The sequence below is a fragment of the Ictidomys tridecemlineatus genome, chromosome 14, assembly GCF_052094955.1.
Source record: "Ictidomys tridecemlineatus isolate mIctTri1 chromosome 14, mIctTri1.hap1, whole genome shotgun sequence".
Classification (NCBI taxonomy): Eukaryota; Metazoa; Chordata; class Mammalia; order Rodentia; family Sciuridae; genus Ictidomys; species Ictidomys tridecemlineatus.
Genome location: NC_135490.1, coordinates 37,453,735 through 37,473,643, shown reverse-complemented (window position 1 = coordinate 37,473,643; position 19,909 = coordinate 37,453,735). Strand labels below are relative to the sequence as shown.

At 32.0% G+C, this 19,909-nt stretch overlaps 1 long non-coding RNA gene across 1 annotated transcript in view; it reads right to left on the bottom strand.

Annotated features, from left to right (window-relative positions):
- Positions 1-19,909, bottom strand: part of LOC144370596 (uncharacterized) — a 75,991-nt gene that overhangs the window by 11,057 nt on the left and 45,025 nt on the right. The window lies entirely within an intron of this gene.

Below are 19,909 nucleotides of genomic sequence, written 5' to 3'. Positions count from 1 at the left end.
TTCCAAGTAAACCAACCAGCATTTTTTCCAATACCAAGAATATTTAAAATAAACAATTAAAATAAAAATCAGGAAGTAATAATATTAGCAAATCAGAACTAAAAATAGGTGAAAAAAAGATGATGCAAAAACTCACGAAAACTACAAAAAAATCAATAAGCTTCCCGATGATTAAAATTCCTTTTCATCTTTAAGAAAATGAGAAGCCAAGCCACATTCTGATACTAACAACACTGGTCTTTTTGACATTTGGGTTAAGTGACACCTACATACTCTTTTCAGAAATGTCTAGTAAATCAGTGGCTCATATTAATAATTGTCATTTTAATGATTGATACCCACTTTGAGAAATGCATGATTAGGCTATTTCATCATTGCACAAACATCATAATGAGGACTTACATGAAATAAGATGGCTCTGTCATAAGGTGATACAATCTTTATGCAGTTCATCATCCACCAAACCAACCATCTTCATGCACCTAATGACTATGTGTGTCTCTATTTATTTACATATTTGTTGGAAAAAGACATTTTATCTTCCAGTGTGAGTTTCTTGTTCATTTATTTTTTGAATGTTATTTTTATAACATTTTGATTGTTTAATATTATATATTCTAATATATAATTTATTGCTTCTATGACATTTATATGCAAAGTCATAAAACTATTATTTATGTGTTCCTTTTCTCCTTTTACACTTTTACATTTTTACATTTAGGTAAATGATCCATCTTGAATTGATTTTTTTCATATTGTGGGAGGAAGGAATTGAATTTTATTTTCCTTCATATAGATATCCAGTTATTCCAACATTATTTGTTGAAAAATTTTCCCTTTACCACTGGATTGAATTACTTTCTTTGTCAAGAATCAAATGACCATAGGAATGCGAGTTTCCATTCCTGGTTAAGTCTTCTGTTTTATTTATCTGTCAGTCACTATACCAGCATCAAACTGTTATGACAACTATAGCCTTAGAGGATTGAAATTAAGCAGTAAAAATTCTCCAGTTTTGTTCTTTTTCAAAAATTGCTCCGGATACTCTTGACCTTACCATTTGTATATACATTTTATAGTTATCTTTTCATTTCTACCAAAACATACCTGAAATACTTTTTTGGAATGAAATTGAACCCATATATTATTTTGAGGTGAGATATATTTTAGCCTTCTTAAGATGTCCACTGCATGAAGGTGTTTAAGTCTTCTTCACTTATTCAGCTATAAAATGTTTTGTAGTTTTCAGAATATAGGTACTCATACACTTTAACAAATGTATTCAAAATTGATATTGTTAATGGAATTAATTTTTGCTATCAGTTTAAATAAAATGTTAATTTTTTTCAGTATTTTAGCGCAGTTTTATGTGTTATTTGAATTTTCTATGTCAATAAATATATTATTTACAAATATAAACACTTCATTACTTCTTTTCCTTTTACTATTTTTATTTATTTGAGTTGTAGATGGACACAACATCTTTATTTGATTTATTTATTTTTATGTGATGCTGAGAATTGAACCAAGTACCTCATATATGAGAGGCAAGTGCTCTGCCACTGAGCCACAATCCCAGCCCTATTTTTTAATCACTTTATAACCATGGCTAGAATCTCCAGTATATTGTTGAATAAACTGGTGAAAGTATGAAACCTTGTCTTGTTTTTGTGAATTCTTCATAATCTTTTTTATGTCTCTATTTATTAGAATATATTGTTGATACTAATCAGAGATTTAGTCTAACAGGAACTGACCCATCAGGCCAAATGCAGATATCCAGAGGTGAACTTAAACTGCAAGGCTACCCAAACTAACAATATTGACTGTTACCTATTGTACCCTTAAGAGGAGCCAACATTTATGGATGGTGACTTTCCTGTTGCATGATGTAATCCTTAGAATTGTATTATGAGGGAGTTATTCGTAGTTTTCCTGTTTTTACAAAGCAATAAACTGAAGCATGTAGTAATTGAGTAGTTGGTCTTTGAGAAAACAAATCAAAGAATGATTTTTTTTAAAAAAAAATTTATTTAGTTGTAGATGAACACACAGTATCTTTATTTATTTTTATGTGGTGCTGAGGATTGAACCCAATGCCTCACACATGCAAGGTAAACACTTTCTCACTGAGCTACAGCCCTAGCCCACAAAGAATAATTTTTAAATTCATATTTATATGATTACAAAGTCCACAGATTTCTAGCTAGTGTATTGTATAGATTATTTTTCCTGGTTACTAGTCCAATGCTTTGAGTTGTAAGCTTAGAATATTTCAAAAAATATTTTGCAAACATATCCTTTATAAATTATTGTGAGAGAATCCAAATTTCAGGGGAAAATGGCCATTTACAAAATCAACTTTTGATTAAGGGCAGACTCAATACTCTATATCTTTAAAGACACTAATTATCTAAAAAACATTGAACTGTTTTATATATGCCTTTTCTAGGCATAATATGTGTCTAGGCATAATATAAACCTAGAAAATTAGGCATTAAACATAAAGTCACAAAACTACGAAATCTGAAAAAAAGAACAACATTTTAAAACAAGATCCTGGAAGTTGATACCTCATTTGCCAATGATGTTGGCCTTGAATAAAACATATGATATTTGAGGTAGCTATCAGGATTAAATAAAAGAGCATTAAAAAAACCAAATGGAAGGCAATCAGTCTTGATAAACAAAGAAAAAAAATTTTAAAAAATTTCAAAGTTTATCATGGATTACATTTTCCACCAAACTTCCTTTGTGCAATAAAAGAAAGGATCACCATCTTCTTCCTCAACACCACTTCTAGAACAATTTCTATTCACTCCCCTGTGTCTGTTTCTGAAACTGAGTGATAGAGAGCAGCATCCCAGAAAATTGCCATGAAATGCAGCACAGACAAGGAAAAAGGGTCAGAGAAAAGTAAAATGAAAGTTGAAACTCTGTCAGTCCTTTCTGGGGAATTCTGCCATGATCAGAACTCATTGACTACAAAAACATCTTTGAGAATAAATAGGAGAGGACGCAAAACAGAGAAAAAAAGAAAGAAGAGGAAGACAAAAAGAGGAAGCAATGTTTGCAAAGGAAAACGTATGCGTTTGGGGAAAGAGATGATTTTAAGACTTAGTCTAAGAAAGAACCAATTTGATGAAATTGAAATACGATGTTCCACATTATTTTCCTGCTTTGGCACTCACCTATGTATTCATCTATTATTGATGTATTTGGAAAGTATAGTAAATGACTATTTTTCTCTATCTTTCTGTTACGGAGACTTTTATCTTCTCAAATACTGATACTATATTTTTAAAAGTTCAAGTTGGATAATATATCATTGTGTGTCATTAGCTTAGAAAAACTACTCTAAAATATATTATTTCTTTTTAAAATAAAGTTTACATTATTATAGTAAGAACACTTAAGATCTATTTTTTGTTTTAGCATATCACTCATTTACTGACTATTTAATGCATGTATGCTATGGCCCAGCATTATTAGAATTATTAGGGATCCATCAAATAAAATAGCATATAATTATCCTATATTATTCTTATATTCAATATGATTATATGTAATAATATATAATATATACAGATTTTTATAAATATTCATATGTTAAAATATTATATTAAATTATTAAATAATGTGTTATATGTGATTTTTTATTATGATGATGTATTATACGATATCATATATTATTTTTATTACATAATATTATGCTATAGTTACTGGGAATCCATTGGTAAGTTAATTATATATTGTTTTCAAATAAAACTTGCCCCCATTGCCCTCTGATAGTAATTTAGCATTCTTGAGTAATTATACACTATAATGAATATCCTTTGCAGTCTAGGAACAAATAGAGGTTTTCAAAAAATCTAAAAAGATATTTTATTTTTAAAATATATTACATCTGTATGAATATATCTCAAAGTTATGGGCTGAGCATACAGTCATAATTCCTCCTATATTTTTCTCTGATATCAGATTAGAAATTTGTTACATCAATAGAATATTTTCAAAAGAAAAAAAAATATTTATTGAAACTAATTAATTCTAATCTACAAAGGGAATGACTCACCTCCAAGTCGTTTCAATTAAGTTCATTTTTCATGTAAAGCCATACAAGTTAAAAATACAATTTCCTGTGACCTATATTTTAATTTCAGCAGGACCACAAGAACTTTCATTTTCTTAACATGAAAAATTCATTTTAAGCCTTCAATATATTGGTATTTTTATTGTAAGGAACATTATTCTAGAGAATTCTAAGCTTCTTTGAAATTCTTTTGTCCAGGTTCCTATTTACTTAACTACCAGAGACATTTAAGTTATGATCTACCTAAATCTATGTTTAAATTTTAAATAAAACAATACCCAAAAGTACAAATGAGAAAACATCAGAAACAGAACCTTGGGGAACAGAACAGAGTAGGTAAAAATTCTGAGACACAAAATACTTTTGCTTATAAATAAACACTAAGAAATGTCAGCTAACTACAGCAGTGCAATTTTACTAACTGCAAGGACCGTCCTGTGGTTACCAGCAAAGATGCCCGTGTTTGTTCTAGGGAGCAGAAGCATCCAAGCAAAGGCCTCTGGGTTCTTCAGTGTTGCTGCTTTTGCCACTGTGATGGTGTGATGGGTCAGTGGTATTTACCTTACTGAATCTGTATAAACCATCATTCTTGAAAAAATTACCCAATTTCAAATGGACCCTTAAAACTCGCAGATTAAAATAAAAGATAAAAATAACTATGACTTTCTTAGAAATAAATAAATAATATTAAAATATAGTAGCTAATCCTTCATTCTCTTGATTGTAGTGTTGTTGCACATGATTATGAACATATAGAATTCTAAATTTTAAATATACATCATTTATTATATTTAAATTATACATCAATAAAACTATTTTTTAAAATGGGCATACATTTCAACATAAAACTAATCTAAGTTCTTGTTCTTGGCAAAGGCCCTTTTAAAGGCCCTTTTAAAAATCTTTTCAATTACTCAGTTGTAAAGATGCCCTGATCATCTTTATAGTGAACTATACATTATAATAGTTTTGTAATGAGGTTGTTAATGAATAAATGACAGCTGATGGTAATTTTAGTACCTTTTCATGTAATGTAATTTTGTCTTAAGTAAGTTAAGAATTTTAAAATATTTATAATAAATTCATGCTCATTAAGATGAATTATAGTCAACATAATGATGTAAAGTCAGATTAACCAAGGTACACAGTCAAAAAAATGAAACTAAGAATATTTCATTTGTAAAAGTAATTTAAACCTTAAAAGTCAGTGAAAATAACTAGAAAAAGGTCTCTTTTGCCAGAAATTAAACAATGGATGACATGTTATGTCTATTGCAATATGAGAATATTCCTTGAGATAACCAACTTGGTTAACATTAGACTGAGGGCAACACTTGATTTATTTTCTCAAGTTTGTTGAGGAAGATCACAAAACAGGGTTTAATGGACCCCTGTAGTTCTTAGAATACCACCAAGCTTATTTAGAATGTCCCTATGTGGTTGGAAATCAAGGATATACAAAAAATAAAGGGTCTCAAAGAATATAACACTGCTTTATAGATTATAGATCCCAGGATTTAAAATAATTTAATCAAGTACACAATTTACACTTTATATAAATATAGAAAAATTGTTTGAGAGATTGTTTGAAGATTAAATTGAATAATTAATCTTGATATAAGTACAGACTTAAGCAAATGACATTGCCATTTTGAAACATCAAAAATTATTGCATATGGTGATTTCACATAGCTTCTTGTAACATTTGAGAATGGAGTTCAAGAAACATCTTAAAATGAAACAAAGTAACATTTTAATGAAAACATGATTTCTCATCTCCCTGTTTATCAATATACCCTGATGTGCATTTGTAAATTCTATTCCTTTTGTGTACTTGGAAAAGTTCCTTACACAAATGTTAGGGGACATTTGTCCTTCTTTTAAGGCACTTATTCTATGCATTCTTTCAAATTTCAGAAATTCCATTTGGACTGATGTCTATGTCCCCCAAAAAATCTGTGTTGGAAACCTTACCCAAAATGTGATGGTATTGAGAACTGGTGCCTTTGAGAAGGAATTAGGATTAGATACCCTCATGAAGGTGGCCTTCTCATGGATGGGATTTGTGCTTTAATAAGAGTCATGAGAGTTTGCTCTCTAGCATGTGAAGCTACAGTAAACTGGTTCTCTGTAACCCACAAATTAGGCTCTCACCAGAACCTGACTAAGATGGCACCATGATATCTGGCTTTCAGCCTTCAGAACTTTGAGCAATAAATTTCTGTTGTTGATAAATCGCTGAATCTGTGGTACTTAGTTATAACACCTATATGGACTAAGACAACTTATGAATCAGAATCTACTTCCTTGTAGTTAATGATTTTATCTTCTCAATCCACAATGAGATTTGTGTGAGCTGCTTGATGTAGTTTACATGAGGAAGTTTTACTGTGCAGTAGTAACCAACTTTTCCAATTCCAGTAAGGCAAAACACCATGCACACAGAAAGAATTGGGTTTTCTCCTTACAGCTTAGCAAGAGAGGACAACAGAAGCCTGGGATTCACTGTGAGCCAATCTCCCAAGGCTCAACAAAGCCACCTGCAGTGAGTGGAATGTTGTCTGTCTCTGCTCCAATTATACCACAGCTGAAGGATCTTGAAAGCAGCCCATCCTGAGTTTTATATGCTGGGGAAGATATGACTACAATGTTATATTCCAATCAGTCATTCCTTATCTCAAAATGTTGAATTTTTAGCACAGTCTATATATTTTTTTTCTTTTTGGTACCAGGGTTTGAACCCAGGGGTGCTTAACCACTGAACCACATCACCAGCCCTTGGTCTCATTGACTTGCTTAGGGCCTTACTAAATTGCTGAGGCTGTCTTTGAACTCACGAACCTCCTGCCTCAGCCTCCCAAGTTGCTAGGATTGCAGGCATGTGTCACTATGCTCGCACAGTCTACATTGATTCTTTAGAACTGTAGGTAAGAAAGGGAAGAGAACTGGGTCAGTCTGTGGCCCTTCAGAGATCTATCCTGCAGTTTAAAAAATAACAATAATTTTTAAAATGTTCATACTATAAGATTCACTTTTAAAATTTATTTATTTATTTTTATTAGTTGCACATGACAATACAATGATCTTGACATATCATACATTTGAATCAAATGGGGTATGATTTCTCATTTTTCTGAGTGTACAGATTGCAGAATCACTTTAGTTATACAGATACGTATATAGCAATACTAGTGTCTATTTTATTCTGCTGCCTTTCCTATCCCCCCTTCTTCTCCCCTCCCCTCCCATCACTTCTCTCTACCCAAGGATTCACTTTTTAGATGCATAGTTTTATGAGTTCTAAAAAACGAAAACAGTAATGTGGTCACTAATACTGTATAATGCTCCACCATCTTCACAGAATTTTCTTGGGCTACTTCTTTTTGATCAAATCCTTTTCTCTATCCTTATCTCCTGAAACCAATGATTTCATCTCTTTCTCTGTAATTTTGGATTTTCCAGGACATTATAAAAGGATCATATGGTATGCAGCATTTTGCTTTCGACTTCTTTTATTTGGGAGGATTAATTTGATGTGCATACATGTCATTGTGAGTTTCCGTAGTTCAAAAGCAGTATCCCATTGTATGAATGTACCAGTTTCAGTTTGTTCATTCATATCAAGGCACATTTGAATTGTTCCCAGATTTGACAGTTACACATTAATAAAAAGTGTCATAAACATTTACACATAGGTTATTACATGAATCTGTATTTTCATTTGAATTGGATAAACATTTAAGAGTGAAAATATCATGCTAAGCAAAATAAGTCAATCCTAAAGAATCAAAAGCTAAATGTTTTCTGATATGTGGATTCTAATTCACAATAAGATGGGGGAAAGTGAGCTAGGGAAGAATAGAGGTACTTTGGATTAGAAGAGGGGAATGAAGAGAGTGGGGGTTTAGGGGTAAGAAAGACAGTGGAGTGAATCAGACATTCTTACCCTACATGCATATATGATTACACAACACTTGGTAGCTGAGGCCTAGTGCAAGGAATTTAAGTCTTTGCAGGCATATCCTTGAAGGGGATATTGGAACCCCTGCCCTTTCTCTTTCTTTGCACTTCAATTGCAAAAAATTGATCAGTCTCCTCTGATGCATGTGCCATCCTAGACGTGCTGCCTTTCCACAAGCCCCAAAAGCAACAGGCCAACTGACCAGGAATTGCAATCTCTGAAACCAGGAAAACTAGGAGCCCAATAAAACTTTTCTCATTTTTTTTTTAGAAGAGTGAAATGACAAAAAAATAAAATAAAAAATAAAGACAGAGAGAGAGAGAGAGAGAGAGAGAGAGAGAGAGAGAGAGAGAGAGAGAATGAATTGACTAGTAATCTGGTATTTGGTTAATTTAATAGGGAACTTTCAAACTGTTTCCTAAAATCACTATATCATTTATTTTATTGTCATTATTGTTTTGCCATTTTGTTTGGTATAGTCTATCTCATTGTGTTTTATTAACGGATTCACTGAGGTATAGTTCACAGACCATAAATATATCATATTAGAACATATAATTTAATATTTTCTAATGTGCCAGTAGTACAGTTTTCATAATAAATTTTAGAAAATTTTTTTGCATTTCAAAAATATCCCCAGTATTAGTGATTATTCTCCTTTCTTCCTCTAAACTTGGCCCATTAACGTAAGCAGCAACTAATTCGCTTTCTTTCTCCATAAATTTGTTCTTTTAGACTTAATTATTTATTAGACTTCTGGACTGTTTAATATATATTTTATGACTGGATTCATTTAACATGTTTTCAAGGTTTATCCATGTTCCAGCATGTATCAGTATTTTGTTCCTTTTATTGAAGAACAATATTCCATTACATGCATTTAACATTTTGTTTATTAATTTGTAAGTTTATAGACATTTGGGTTTGTTGGCATGTTTTGGCAATTATACTTCTTTGGATATGTAAAAGTTTTACAGGCATGATTTCAACTTCTAAGAATTTGGAATTTCTGAATTATATGGTAATCTCTACATTTAACATTTTGAATTGTTGTACTGCTTTCCATATCAGAGGCAACTTGCTATTACGTGCTTGGGTCCTAATTAGAATAAGATATATGCCATGCTTATATAGTTGTATCAACATGAATTTTACTGTCATGTATAGCTAAAAGAACCAATACAAAGAGAATAGACAAAAACATGATTAATTTCCCAATGATAGGAAAATATTCTTTAAAGATGTGAAATAGCTTGGAGCAGTGGTGCATTCATGTAATCCCAGCTGCTCAGAAGGATAAGGCAGAAGGACTGCAAGTTCAAAGCCAGTCTCAGCTAAAGTGAGGCAGTAAGCAACTCAGTGAGACCCTGTCTCTAAATAAAATATTAAAAAAGGCCTGAGTATGTGGCTCAGTAGTTGAGTGCCCCTGGGTTTAAACCCAGTACTCCAAATAAATAATTAGATGTAAAAAGATATTCAACTTACAACAAGAGAAATATAAATTAAAACAATATTGGGATAGCATTTTTTTACTCATGTCTCATCAGATTAACACAAATTCAAAAGCTTGATAGTGTTCTCTGATGGTTAGAGTATGGAGAAATGGGCATTCACAAATAGAGCTGGTAGAAATGCAAAATGGAATATCCGTGGAAGGGAATTTTTTTATGTCCAATGAAATTCAATGTTCACATACTTTCCCACCTAGCAATGTCACTTTTAAGGATACATCCTAAAATCAAACTTCCAACCGCATGAATATGAATATGCACAAGATTGCTCCTCACAGTATTATCTGTAACTGCAATGGAATGCCTAACCACAGGTTTGTTAAATATACTTTAGTATATTTCCTCCCAGGAAACTCTGCAGCTGTATAAAAGAATGAAGAAGCACTCTATGAACAGATAAGGGATTATTTGGGGGAGATATTATTAGATGAAACAATCAAAGCACAAAAGAAAAACCCTATCTAGTGTTCTAAGTCTTGTGTAACAAAGAAGGAAACCAGATATGTCTTCTTATCATTGCAGAAAAAAGAAAAACAGATAAAATTGAAAATAATGAATCTGTTTAAAGAGTGGAGGAGGAGCAGGGCACAGTAGCACAAGCCTGTAATCCTGGTGGCTTGTGGTTAGGGACACTGGGTCAAGAATATCGTGAGTTCAAGGCCAGTCTCAGCAATTTAGCAAGATGCTATCTCAAAATAAAACATAAGAAAGGGCTGGGGATATGGCTCAGTGTTTAAGCACTCTTGGGTTCAATCTTTGGTACCAAAAAAAAAAAAAAAAAAAGAGTTGAGGAGGAGAATATGTTTGAAAGAGTGAAACTTCTCTTTGTATATTTGTTGTATAGTTTGACATTGCATACCATGTTAATATTACATATATTTAAAAATAAAATTAAAAAACCAAGAATAAAAAAGAAGCAGCAAAAACTAAAATGAGAACAACTTAAATCAATCAACTCTAATTCAAATTCTTACAAGCACTTAAGGAGAAAAAGAAAACCCGAGGCACAAAGAGAAGTAAACCAAGTAATTTATAAGAAAAATACTTGATTATATTATCTCAGTCTTAGACAAGCACAATTTGAGGTGTGATGGGGGAATTATACATTATAAAAACAATTTAATTGGATTATTATATAGATATTTGTTATGGTTTGAATGTGAGGTGTCCCCTGAAGGCTCACATGTGAGACAATGCAAGAATGTTTGGAGGAGAAATGATTGGGTTATAGCCTTAGCCTAATCAGTGAGTTAATCCCTGGTGGGATTAACTGAAGTGGTAGGGTGTGGCTGGAGGGGATGGGAATTGGGGCATAGTTTTGGGTATATATTTATATCTGGAGAGTGAGTTTCTCTCTTTGCTTCTTGATCACCATGATGTGAGCTGCTTCCCTCTGCCACACTTTCAGGCCATGATGTTCAGCCTCACCTCAAGCCCTGAGGAATGAAGTTGGATTTCTTTAGACTAAGACTTCTGAAACCATGAGCCCTCAAATAAACTTTTCCTCCTCTACAGTTGTTCTGGTCAGATCCTTTAGTCACAGCAGTGGAAAAGGTTACTAAAACAATATTGGTGAAACAATAGTAAATCTGGTTGAGATATGTTACAGGATTGAACAAATAAAAAAATATGCTGACAGGGCTAGTAGTCCAGGTGTTTCAAGTGCAATAAATAAATAAATAAAATCTAAATAGGAAACAGGAAGGCAAAGAAAATCCTGATTGGAACTAGTATTAGAAGTATTGCTATTAACTAATGATTTCTAAAATATGTGTGTTTATGCTTATATATGTGTTATATGCACATATGTTTATGTTTACATACATATATTTATTTTTTAGGTCTTGCTTCTGAAAAGGCCACAATGCATACATTTCATAACAAATATAACACATTCATAGTTTCTCAAACAAAAATGGTAATTCCAGGACTGGGTATGGTAGGTGCAATGTAAGCCCAAAATATCTAGTACTAGAAAAACAAACAACAAAAGCAAGCAAACAAAAATAAACAAGGAAGGCTTTTTTGAAACTTAGAAGGTTATCTCAGGAGTCTAATCAAATGACTTAACCACTGGCCAAGTCTGATATGACTTCACTGTGTAAGTACATAGGAATTATAGAAGTATTTAAAAAAATTCCTGAGATCATATTGATAATAAATACAAGAGGGCTATTGCTTACAATTGAAATTTTTAGACTAAAAATGTGGAAGAAGTCCTGGGTAGAAAATCATCATTCAGCAACCAGGGGGCCAAGTGTGGCTAAGTACAAGACTTAGCTCATTGATGGATGCTAAGCCTAGGGAAAGGATTTGATGAGGGGTATGATATTGGCATTGCTGTAAAATATCTACCCTTAGTCTACTAATAGGTGCAAGGCAGAAAAATCAAATAGTAATTATATAGTGGAGAAATCTGGCAACACTTTGCCCAACAAAATAGCATCACCAAAGACACATGGAAATGATGGGCCTCCAGATGTGATACATCATGAAGGATATAATGTCAGTCAATATTTGGACCAAAAGTAAATAATCCAATAAAGTCAATTAAAAAACTGGAGAAACTCTAAATAGGGAATGTTCTGCTAAAAAGTGGGTCACTTGATCTTCAAAACTAAAAACGTAATTAGTAAAAATGAACTGTGAGAATGTTCACAGTTGAGGAGGTTAAAGAGAAATGACAATTAAATGAAATCCTTGTCCTCAGTTGTACTTATTCTAAAGAAAAAAAATGCTATAAGGGACATTACTGGGGTAAAAGAAATACAAATAGTAAATAAAATTACTCTAATTATATATACTTATGAAGCTAATAACTGCATTGTGATTATGCAAGATAATAACCCTATTCTTAGGTAATGACAATTAAAGAAGTTAGGGGAAAAGAGCCATAATATGGTTCACAAATAATTTGGAGAAAAAAATTTAGAGAAGAGCTTTATCAAATTTTAAAGCAAATGCAAGAAAATACTAACATTACAATATTAAATTTTGTGGAAAAGTGTACAAATGTATTATTTATTAATTTTAGTTTTGAAATGCTGTATAAATTTGAAATTATTTCCATTATTTTCAATGTCATGTGGAGACACATGACACTTTCTTGAATGGGAATAAGAAATATTGTTGAAAGCCTTCATTTGTCTCAAGTTAACATATAAACAAAATATATTCCCTTTGGATGCTACAAAAAAATTTACAAAATGGTTCTAATGTTGACCTACACTTGCAAACAGGTAACAATAACTAAAAAATTTACATGAAAAACAAAAAGCAATGAGAGAAACATGATATGAGATGGTAAAAGATATCAAAAGTCCTCATATATAAAAATACTGTGAGCATATTCAAAATAAGACAGAACTAGCAAAGCAAAACAGAAAGCCCTAAAATACACCTTTATTTTAAAATGTAAAAATCATGCATTCTAAAATCACTGAGTACGCCAAATCAATGAGGCATTGGTACATTTTCATCCAGTATGTTTGGAAAATTGCTAATGAACCTGAAAATTTTCTAATGAATTCTTTACCTATGCCACAAAACAGTATTTTGAATCTTTTTTAAAAAAATGTAGACAAGACTATTATTAAAAATGAAAAAAGCTTATGTGTATTGATTCTGGTAAAAAAAGAGTGAAAAAATTAATACTTGTCTGCTGATAGATGATCACAGTTGCATGTTTTTAAATTGTTTTATTTTTCGTAGCAGGGGATTGAACCCAGGGGCATTTAACCACTGAGCCACATCCCAGTCCTCTTTATTTTTTATTTTGAAACAGGGTCTCACTAAGTTGCAAAGCTTTATTTTTAACCAGCCATCAGAATTAGAATACAGTAGATAGATATTTACCAGAATAAGTAAGGGGTAATAATGTTAGGAAAACAATTAAAAAGTAATTTCCATGAATGATCATGAAAAATAGTCATTAATATTATAGAGTATAATTATCCTGATACCTAACCTATGCACTCCTAGTTAGATTTGTTAGAGCATCATAATTTATCTCAGTAAATACACATTAGTGTCAAATTCAGTCTTAGAAAGTAGCCTCATAATGGAGTAAGGTGCTCTCTGTTGGAGCATTTTAATTAGAAATGTGATAAAGTACTTTCCCTTTTCCCTTGGTAGACTAGTTGAGCTATAGTATGTTAGTTTTTCTGATCTCTGGAGATTTTTAATTTGATTTTTTATAAAAAGTGTCTGTTAATTATTAACATTTCAAGCATGACTATTGAAAGAAATGAATTTGAGTCAAGTGTCTCAGATTATCATCTCCATGAGGAGTGAAAACAACATTTTGAAAAAGGCATTCTAAACACATTTTGCTTCCCCCCCCCCAATATGTGAAACAATGGGTGGCTTACTTAAAATAGCAGCTTTTGTTGTAATTTAGGATTATTAGTGGGTAGACACAAGCAGCATGTCTCGTCATGCTGCTAAGGTAATTATAGGTTATATTCAATTTTAACTTGTCACTAATAACAGCCTTTTATTTCATGGGTCAGTACTGAATTGTCTGAAAGAGTTTTCTCTCTGCTCTCAAGATTGCAGAACACATACATCGAAAAGGCACAAAATTGGTAAACATTTTATATTTATCCCTTTTTTATACTTTTTCTCCTCTTGCTCTCAATACACATTGACAGCAGAGCATATGAGAGCTGTAAAAGACTTCTCAGCAAACTGGGAAGAGGATTTCTGAAAATTAATCCTCCCTTTATATTTAAGGAGTATGGTTCATTATTTCAGAAATAGTATTTTGATTTGAGATTTGAGATTACAATTCGATGGTTTTCTAGAAAGTTGATGAGTTTTATAAATGAAGAATAATAATGATATCTTTTCCTGAAAGTAAAATAATCAGTTTTTGAAGTTGAGATGAATTTGGTTTTGGTGGTTTGGATGTGAGGAGTACTCCTAAAGTTTATGTGTGAGACAAGGCAAGAAGGTTTAGAGGACAAGTGATTAGACTGAGAGAATCTTAACTCAATGGGTAAATCAATCTCCTGATGGGATTAAGTGAGTGGTAACTGAAGGTAGGTAGGGGGTGGCTGGAGGAGGTGGATTATTGGGGGTGTGTCTTTGGGGTATATCTTTTATATCTGACAAGTGGAGTCTGCCTCTGCTTCCTGATTATCTTGTGGGCAGCTTCCCTCTGCCACACTCTTCCACCATGATATTCTACCATACCTGGTATTCCTAGGAAGGGAGCCTGCTGTCTGATGACTGAGACCTCTGAAACTGTGAACCCCCAAATCTTTTCCTCTAAAATTGTTCTTGTCAGGTCTTTTAGTCACAGCAGCAAAAAAAAAAAAAAAAAAAAAAAACTCACTAAAACAATGACTCTAGCTTTGACCTAAAAGGAAACACAGGCATTAGCTTCCTATATTTGCCTGAAGCCTTTTTTTTCCATTACCAAAATGAAATGAAGTAAGAACAAACACAAGCACACAGCTTGTGAGTTTGAATGGACTTGCTCTATTACCCAAATTAGCTCTCTTTATTTCATTTCATATTTTAGATTAGCTTAAAGGTCGCCGGAAACTCTTGTCAGCCTTGCTTGAAAGTATTCTTCTTGAGCAATTGAATAAGCTTGGCTTACATACTAGAAGAGCAATTTCATATCCGGGACCTTTGTGAACTAGCAAAGCAAATTGTAAATTGCAACACATTTCCCTGGCCTGACAGAATTAGGGAGTTTCTTAAAACTGGTTTCAAGTTTTGGCTTGTTCTAATCTAGACCCCACCCTGAGGGGATTCTTGTGCTCTAAATTCTTAAAATGAGAAAAACGCCAAGTACCTGACTTGGACATTTTATGTCAATTATGCCAGTATGATAAACATGATAAGAAGATGGTAATTTTGTGGTTCTTCCTTTCTCCCCATAATAAACTGTTAAACATTAGCTTTTATGTTTTTATTTAGTGAAAACAGTAGTGCTTTCTTACATGAAATACATAGTCATTGCAGTATTGGGTGTGTATGTGTGTGTATGTGTGTGTGAGAGAATCATTGGATTAATCAGTTAATAGAAACTAGCCTTATCATTAAACAAATTTCAACATGTAATTTTTAATCTCAATTCTCCCCAAATAAATGTCAACTCTGCACATATCTCTTTTCCATTCAAGCAAGTCTTTATTTTCTTTCTTGCTAATATTATCGCCTAGTTAAAACAACTAGGAATATAGCAGTATCTGATTAACATGGAAAAGCCTATGTTATTAAAAAAAAAAGAAAAATGGAAGTTGGGATTAGCAGAGTGTAATTTAAAACATTATTTGCTTCATTTGTTAAGATGAATGTTTCTTCTAGGGAAATGAAACTCTCATAAGTCAAGGTGATATTCAACTAGGGGAACAAGGACACCATGAGATCAGACTGGATTGATATCATTACATGTCTCTAGAATCCTGCAAACCAGCTTCTGAACATTCAAGTTAACTGCATATCTTTCCAACTTGTGAGGTACATAATATATAATAGTCTCAAATGGCATTTGTTTTCTTTTGTATTATTTAATAAATATCAACATCTTTCCCACTCCAATTAATCATAGTTGGTTTCATTAATTTATTCTCCCTCAGCTCTGTATTTGGTATTTGCCATGTGATGGAGAAGTGACTTTTCTGAAGTTTTATGATAAATCTGTAGGTACAAATACATGTAATAGGCTAGATAATATAGAAGTGGTAATAGAACAATCAAGGATTTATTTGTGGGTAGGGTCTTAAAATAAATGTTTGCAATACTTGTCACTACATACTTCTGATACATAAATTTAGGTAAAGCATTTGAGTTTTGGAGATTCTGATTATAAAATAATAGCAACAACTACGGACATTCATGTTTCTATTCCATTTTTCATGACATGAGATGAAATATAAAATACAGTTCAGGGCATTCACATTAAATTCTTTAAAGCAAGGAGAGCTATGAGTAGCTGTTTCAATAATAAGAAGAAAAATATTCCAGAATTTGATTATAAACACTATAAATACTTTTCATTAATATGTACTTCACTTTTTCTCATTTTCTTAATTCATACAATCAACATTTCTCTTTATTGCATTTGTGGATTGAAAGAGAACAGTGTGTGGAAAAGAAAGCAGGACTATCTGTGCAATTATGAGATGAAACCATCAAATGGATTCTTCTTTTTTTTTTTTGGAGTAATGCAAGTCACTAGTGAAGTGGCTAAGAGATTATGGGAACAGATGCTGAAATAATAAACATCTTGCATTATTTCATTTAGAGGAAGCAGCATAAACACCACCATAAAATAAAGTACTTGGTGCACTCAGAAAAGTCTGTCATTATCAGATAAATGCCTTTTTTATTATAAGCAGGAAGAACACAGATGGCATGGTGGGCTCATTTTGGTATTTATTAAACTACATTTATTGAAGAGCAGGTAGGTAACTGAGTATTTTCAGGATATGTTCAATGCCTTAGAAATGTAATGAGACCTTTCTCAGAAAGGCTTGTCAGGGCTCATGTGACATTGTCAGTGATTATGAAAATGTTTGATGAAAAAGCATTTTTTTCTCTACCAAATATCATAAGAGTCAACATGGCTAAAATACTTTGACATTTTTGAATAGCATCAATGTGAGAAATACCCGGAAAGGTTGAAGAATCTGTTTCCCTCACTATTCCTTTGTGCTTACTAAAATAAATAAATAAATACACAAAAAAGGACAAGAGCATGGATTTACAATTTTCAGACCCAAATTTCACTTTTATACTAAGGCATAAGCTGAACAATAACTAATTCTAGCTTGAAGCCTACTAATTTAACTGAGTTATTTGCCTCCATTTTATTTGCATTTGAACAAAGAATTTCTGCCTTTACAATGAAACTAAGTCTATAGAGCAAAGGATAAGTCCCATATCTTTCTAGCTTGTCATTGTTTCAGAATTTCTGTGACAAATTTCCCTGTTTAAAAAAAAATAAGATTCTCTCCTTTATTTTCTGCACATTTTACTTATATTTTTCTCTCAAGATATTGTATGATCTTATGCTTAATTGTAGCAAGATTTTAACAATTACATTATTCTTTTTTATCTAAAAATATATATATAATGAAATACCATTGTGAAAATAAATAGCCAGGAAGGAAATAAATAAATATATATTTATTTATATATGTAAATATGTATAAATGTATCTAGTATTTAATATATATTATATGTAATATATATAATATTTAATCTGGGATGTTTCAGAGTTTTAATCCATAAGGTAATCTATTTCTATCCTGGGGAAAATAAAGCAATAGTTTATAAAAATGCACTGTTGAGTATAAGAATGGTTGAATAAATAAATCACAAATGTGTTTTGGTTTGAAATTTTTTCAGATAATTGCCTCTGTTCCCTATTTCCCTGAAGTGAATGTACATAGTCAAAAGCAGATGCTACAGTTTATACTCTTGGGGTCTGATGTGTAGTAGTAGTCACCACCAAAAATTATTGCTAAAATGCATATCAGTGAACATGTGTGATACAGATAAACCTGAATAATTAATTATCATGGGTTTAGTTATTATCTTTCAGCCAAAAGTAATATTTAGTGTCTTGTATATTAATGCTTAAATCTGATATGATATAAATTCAACTTCTTCTGATCTGTTTATCAAATCAAAAGCATTATATTCATATCACATTTTGAATGCATGCAGCTACTCTCTTCATTTAATAGATTTGTTGAGCAAGAATATAATTTCAAAAGAATTATACCATGATATAAGGTTGCAATTGTGATTGCTTTTTGAAAGTCATAGTGTCTTCCTCAATTTTCTCCAATCTTTGACTTCATAGATCAAAGTTCTCCCACATACATAGTAAAGGACCCATAGCTTTTTCCAATGATGATTACAAAGATTTTGATGAAGGAATGTGTATTTTAAAACATCTGTTCTTTGGTAGAAGCTATGCTCTGCTAGGCAGGGCTTTAGTCCATTGCTAATTCAAATTCCCCATGTAGTGACTATGTTTAGAAATGCATGGCCATGAAAAATGATTTAGTATCATTCTGGTATCTGCCTGCCCTGGTGCTTATGTAGTTGCAACTCTAACTGTTCATTCTTTTGTAAGAGTTGGAGTAATTATTTGTAGAAGAAAGTAATTCTCTAGATTTATTTAATAAACCAATTAGCAGGTTACCTAGAGAACTTAGTAGCTAATAATAAGGAACACTGAATTGATTGGAATGTATTGCACAACTTTTCATTAAAGTAAAGCTAGAGTGGGAAGTTTTACTCAAAGTATGCCAAATAGTTAAAAAATCAAAATTAAATTAAATAATTATAAAAGAAAGTAAAAGAATACTAAAGAAAATTAGGAAAGCAAAGACAAAAGTTATCAACCCAAATCTTATTTTCCAAACTGCCAAATGACATATTTGCAGGACTCAAAGTTTGTATTGAAATAAATTTTAAAGCATTATTTTACTATCTAGCTTCATAGCCCTGAGAACCGTAACTTACATTATATATGTATAATATTAAACATATTATATAATATATATAATGTTTTATATATATAATATGCCGCAGTCTCACTGCAGCAAAATAACCAGGGGGTGACGAGCAACTTGTGTACATTGATACAGGAGGAGTGGGAGCCGTTTATTGTAGCACAGGAGGGGTATATATACATTCCACACAGCTTATCTTAATTAACATAAACTAGATACAGCAGTCAACCAATAAGGAATCTCCACACTAAATGGCTTGATGGCGTTACTTCACAAACCACTCCCTCTGGCAAAATGCCAGGCGCCATCCTGACTTGTTTACAGACACTAACAACAATAGATACAAAGATAATCTGATCACTTATATTTTCACTCATTTCTACTGTGTATATGTACATCAAAAATATATTCTCGTGAAGCTCTACATGTCCTGTGCTCCTAGTTTTCTTGAGAAAAATTCCTGCAATGATTTTTCCTTTACTATTTAAAAATGATTTTGAGTTCATGAAAACTAATTGAGATTACAAGAAATAATACAGAAACTCAATAAGCCCTTTATTTCTGTTTCCTTAGTTATAACATCTCACAGAAGCAGGATAAGGAATTTGAAACAGTCATGACATCTACAGCATCACACGGGATAACTTATACTGCCCACTAATAATCGTACCCCCTTTTCCAATTTCCTATCAACCCCTGGCAGCCCCTTAGTCTTTTCTTCATTCCCATAATTTTGTGACTTCATAAAATTTATATAAATAGAATCATACAGTATGTATAACATACTAAAATCAATCAACATAATATGCCATGTTAATGAAATGACAGTTTAAAAAACCCTGCATGATCATGACTATTG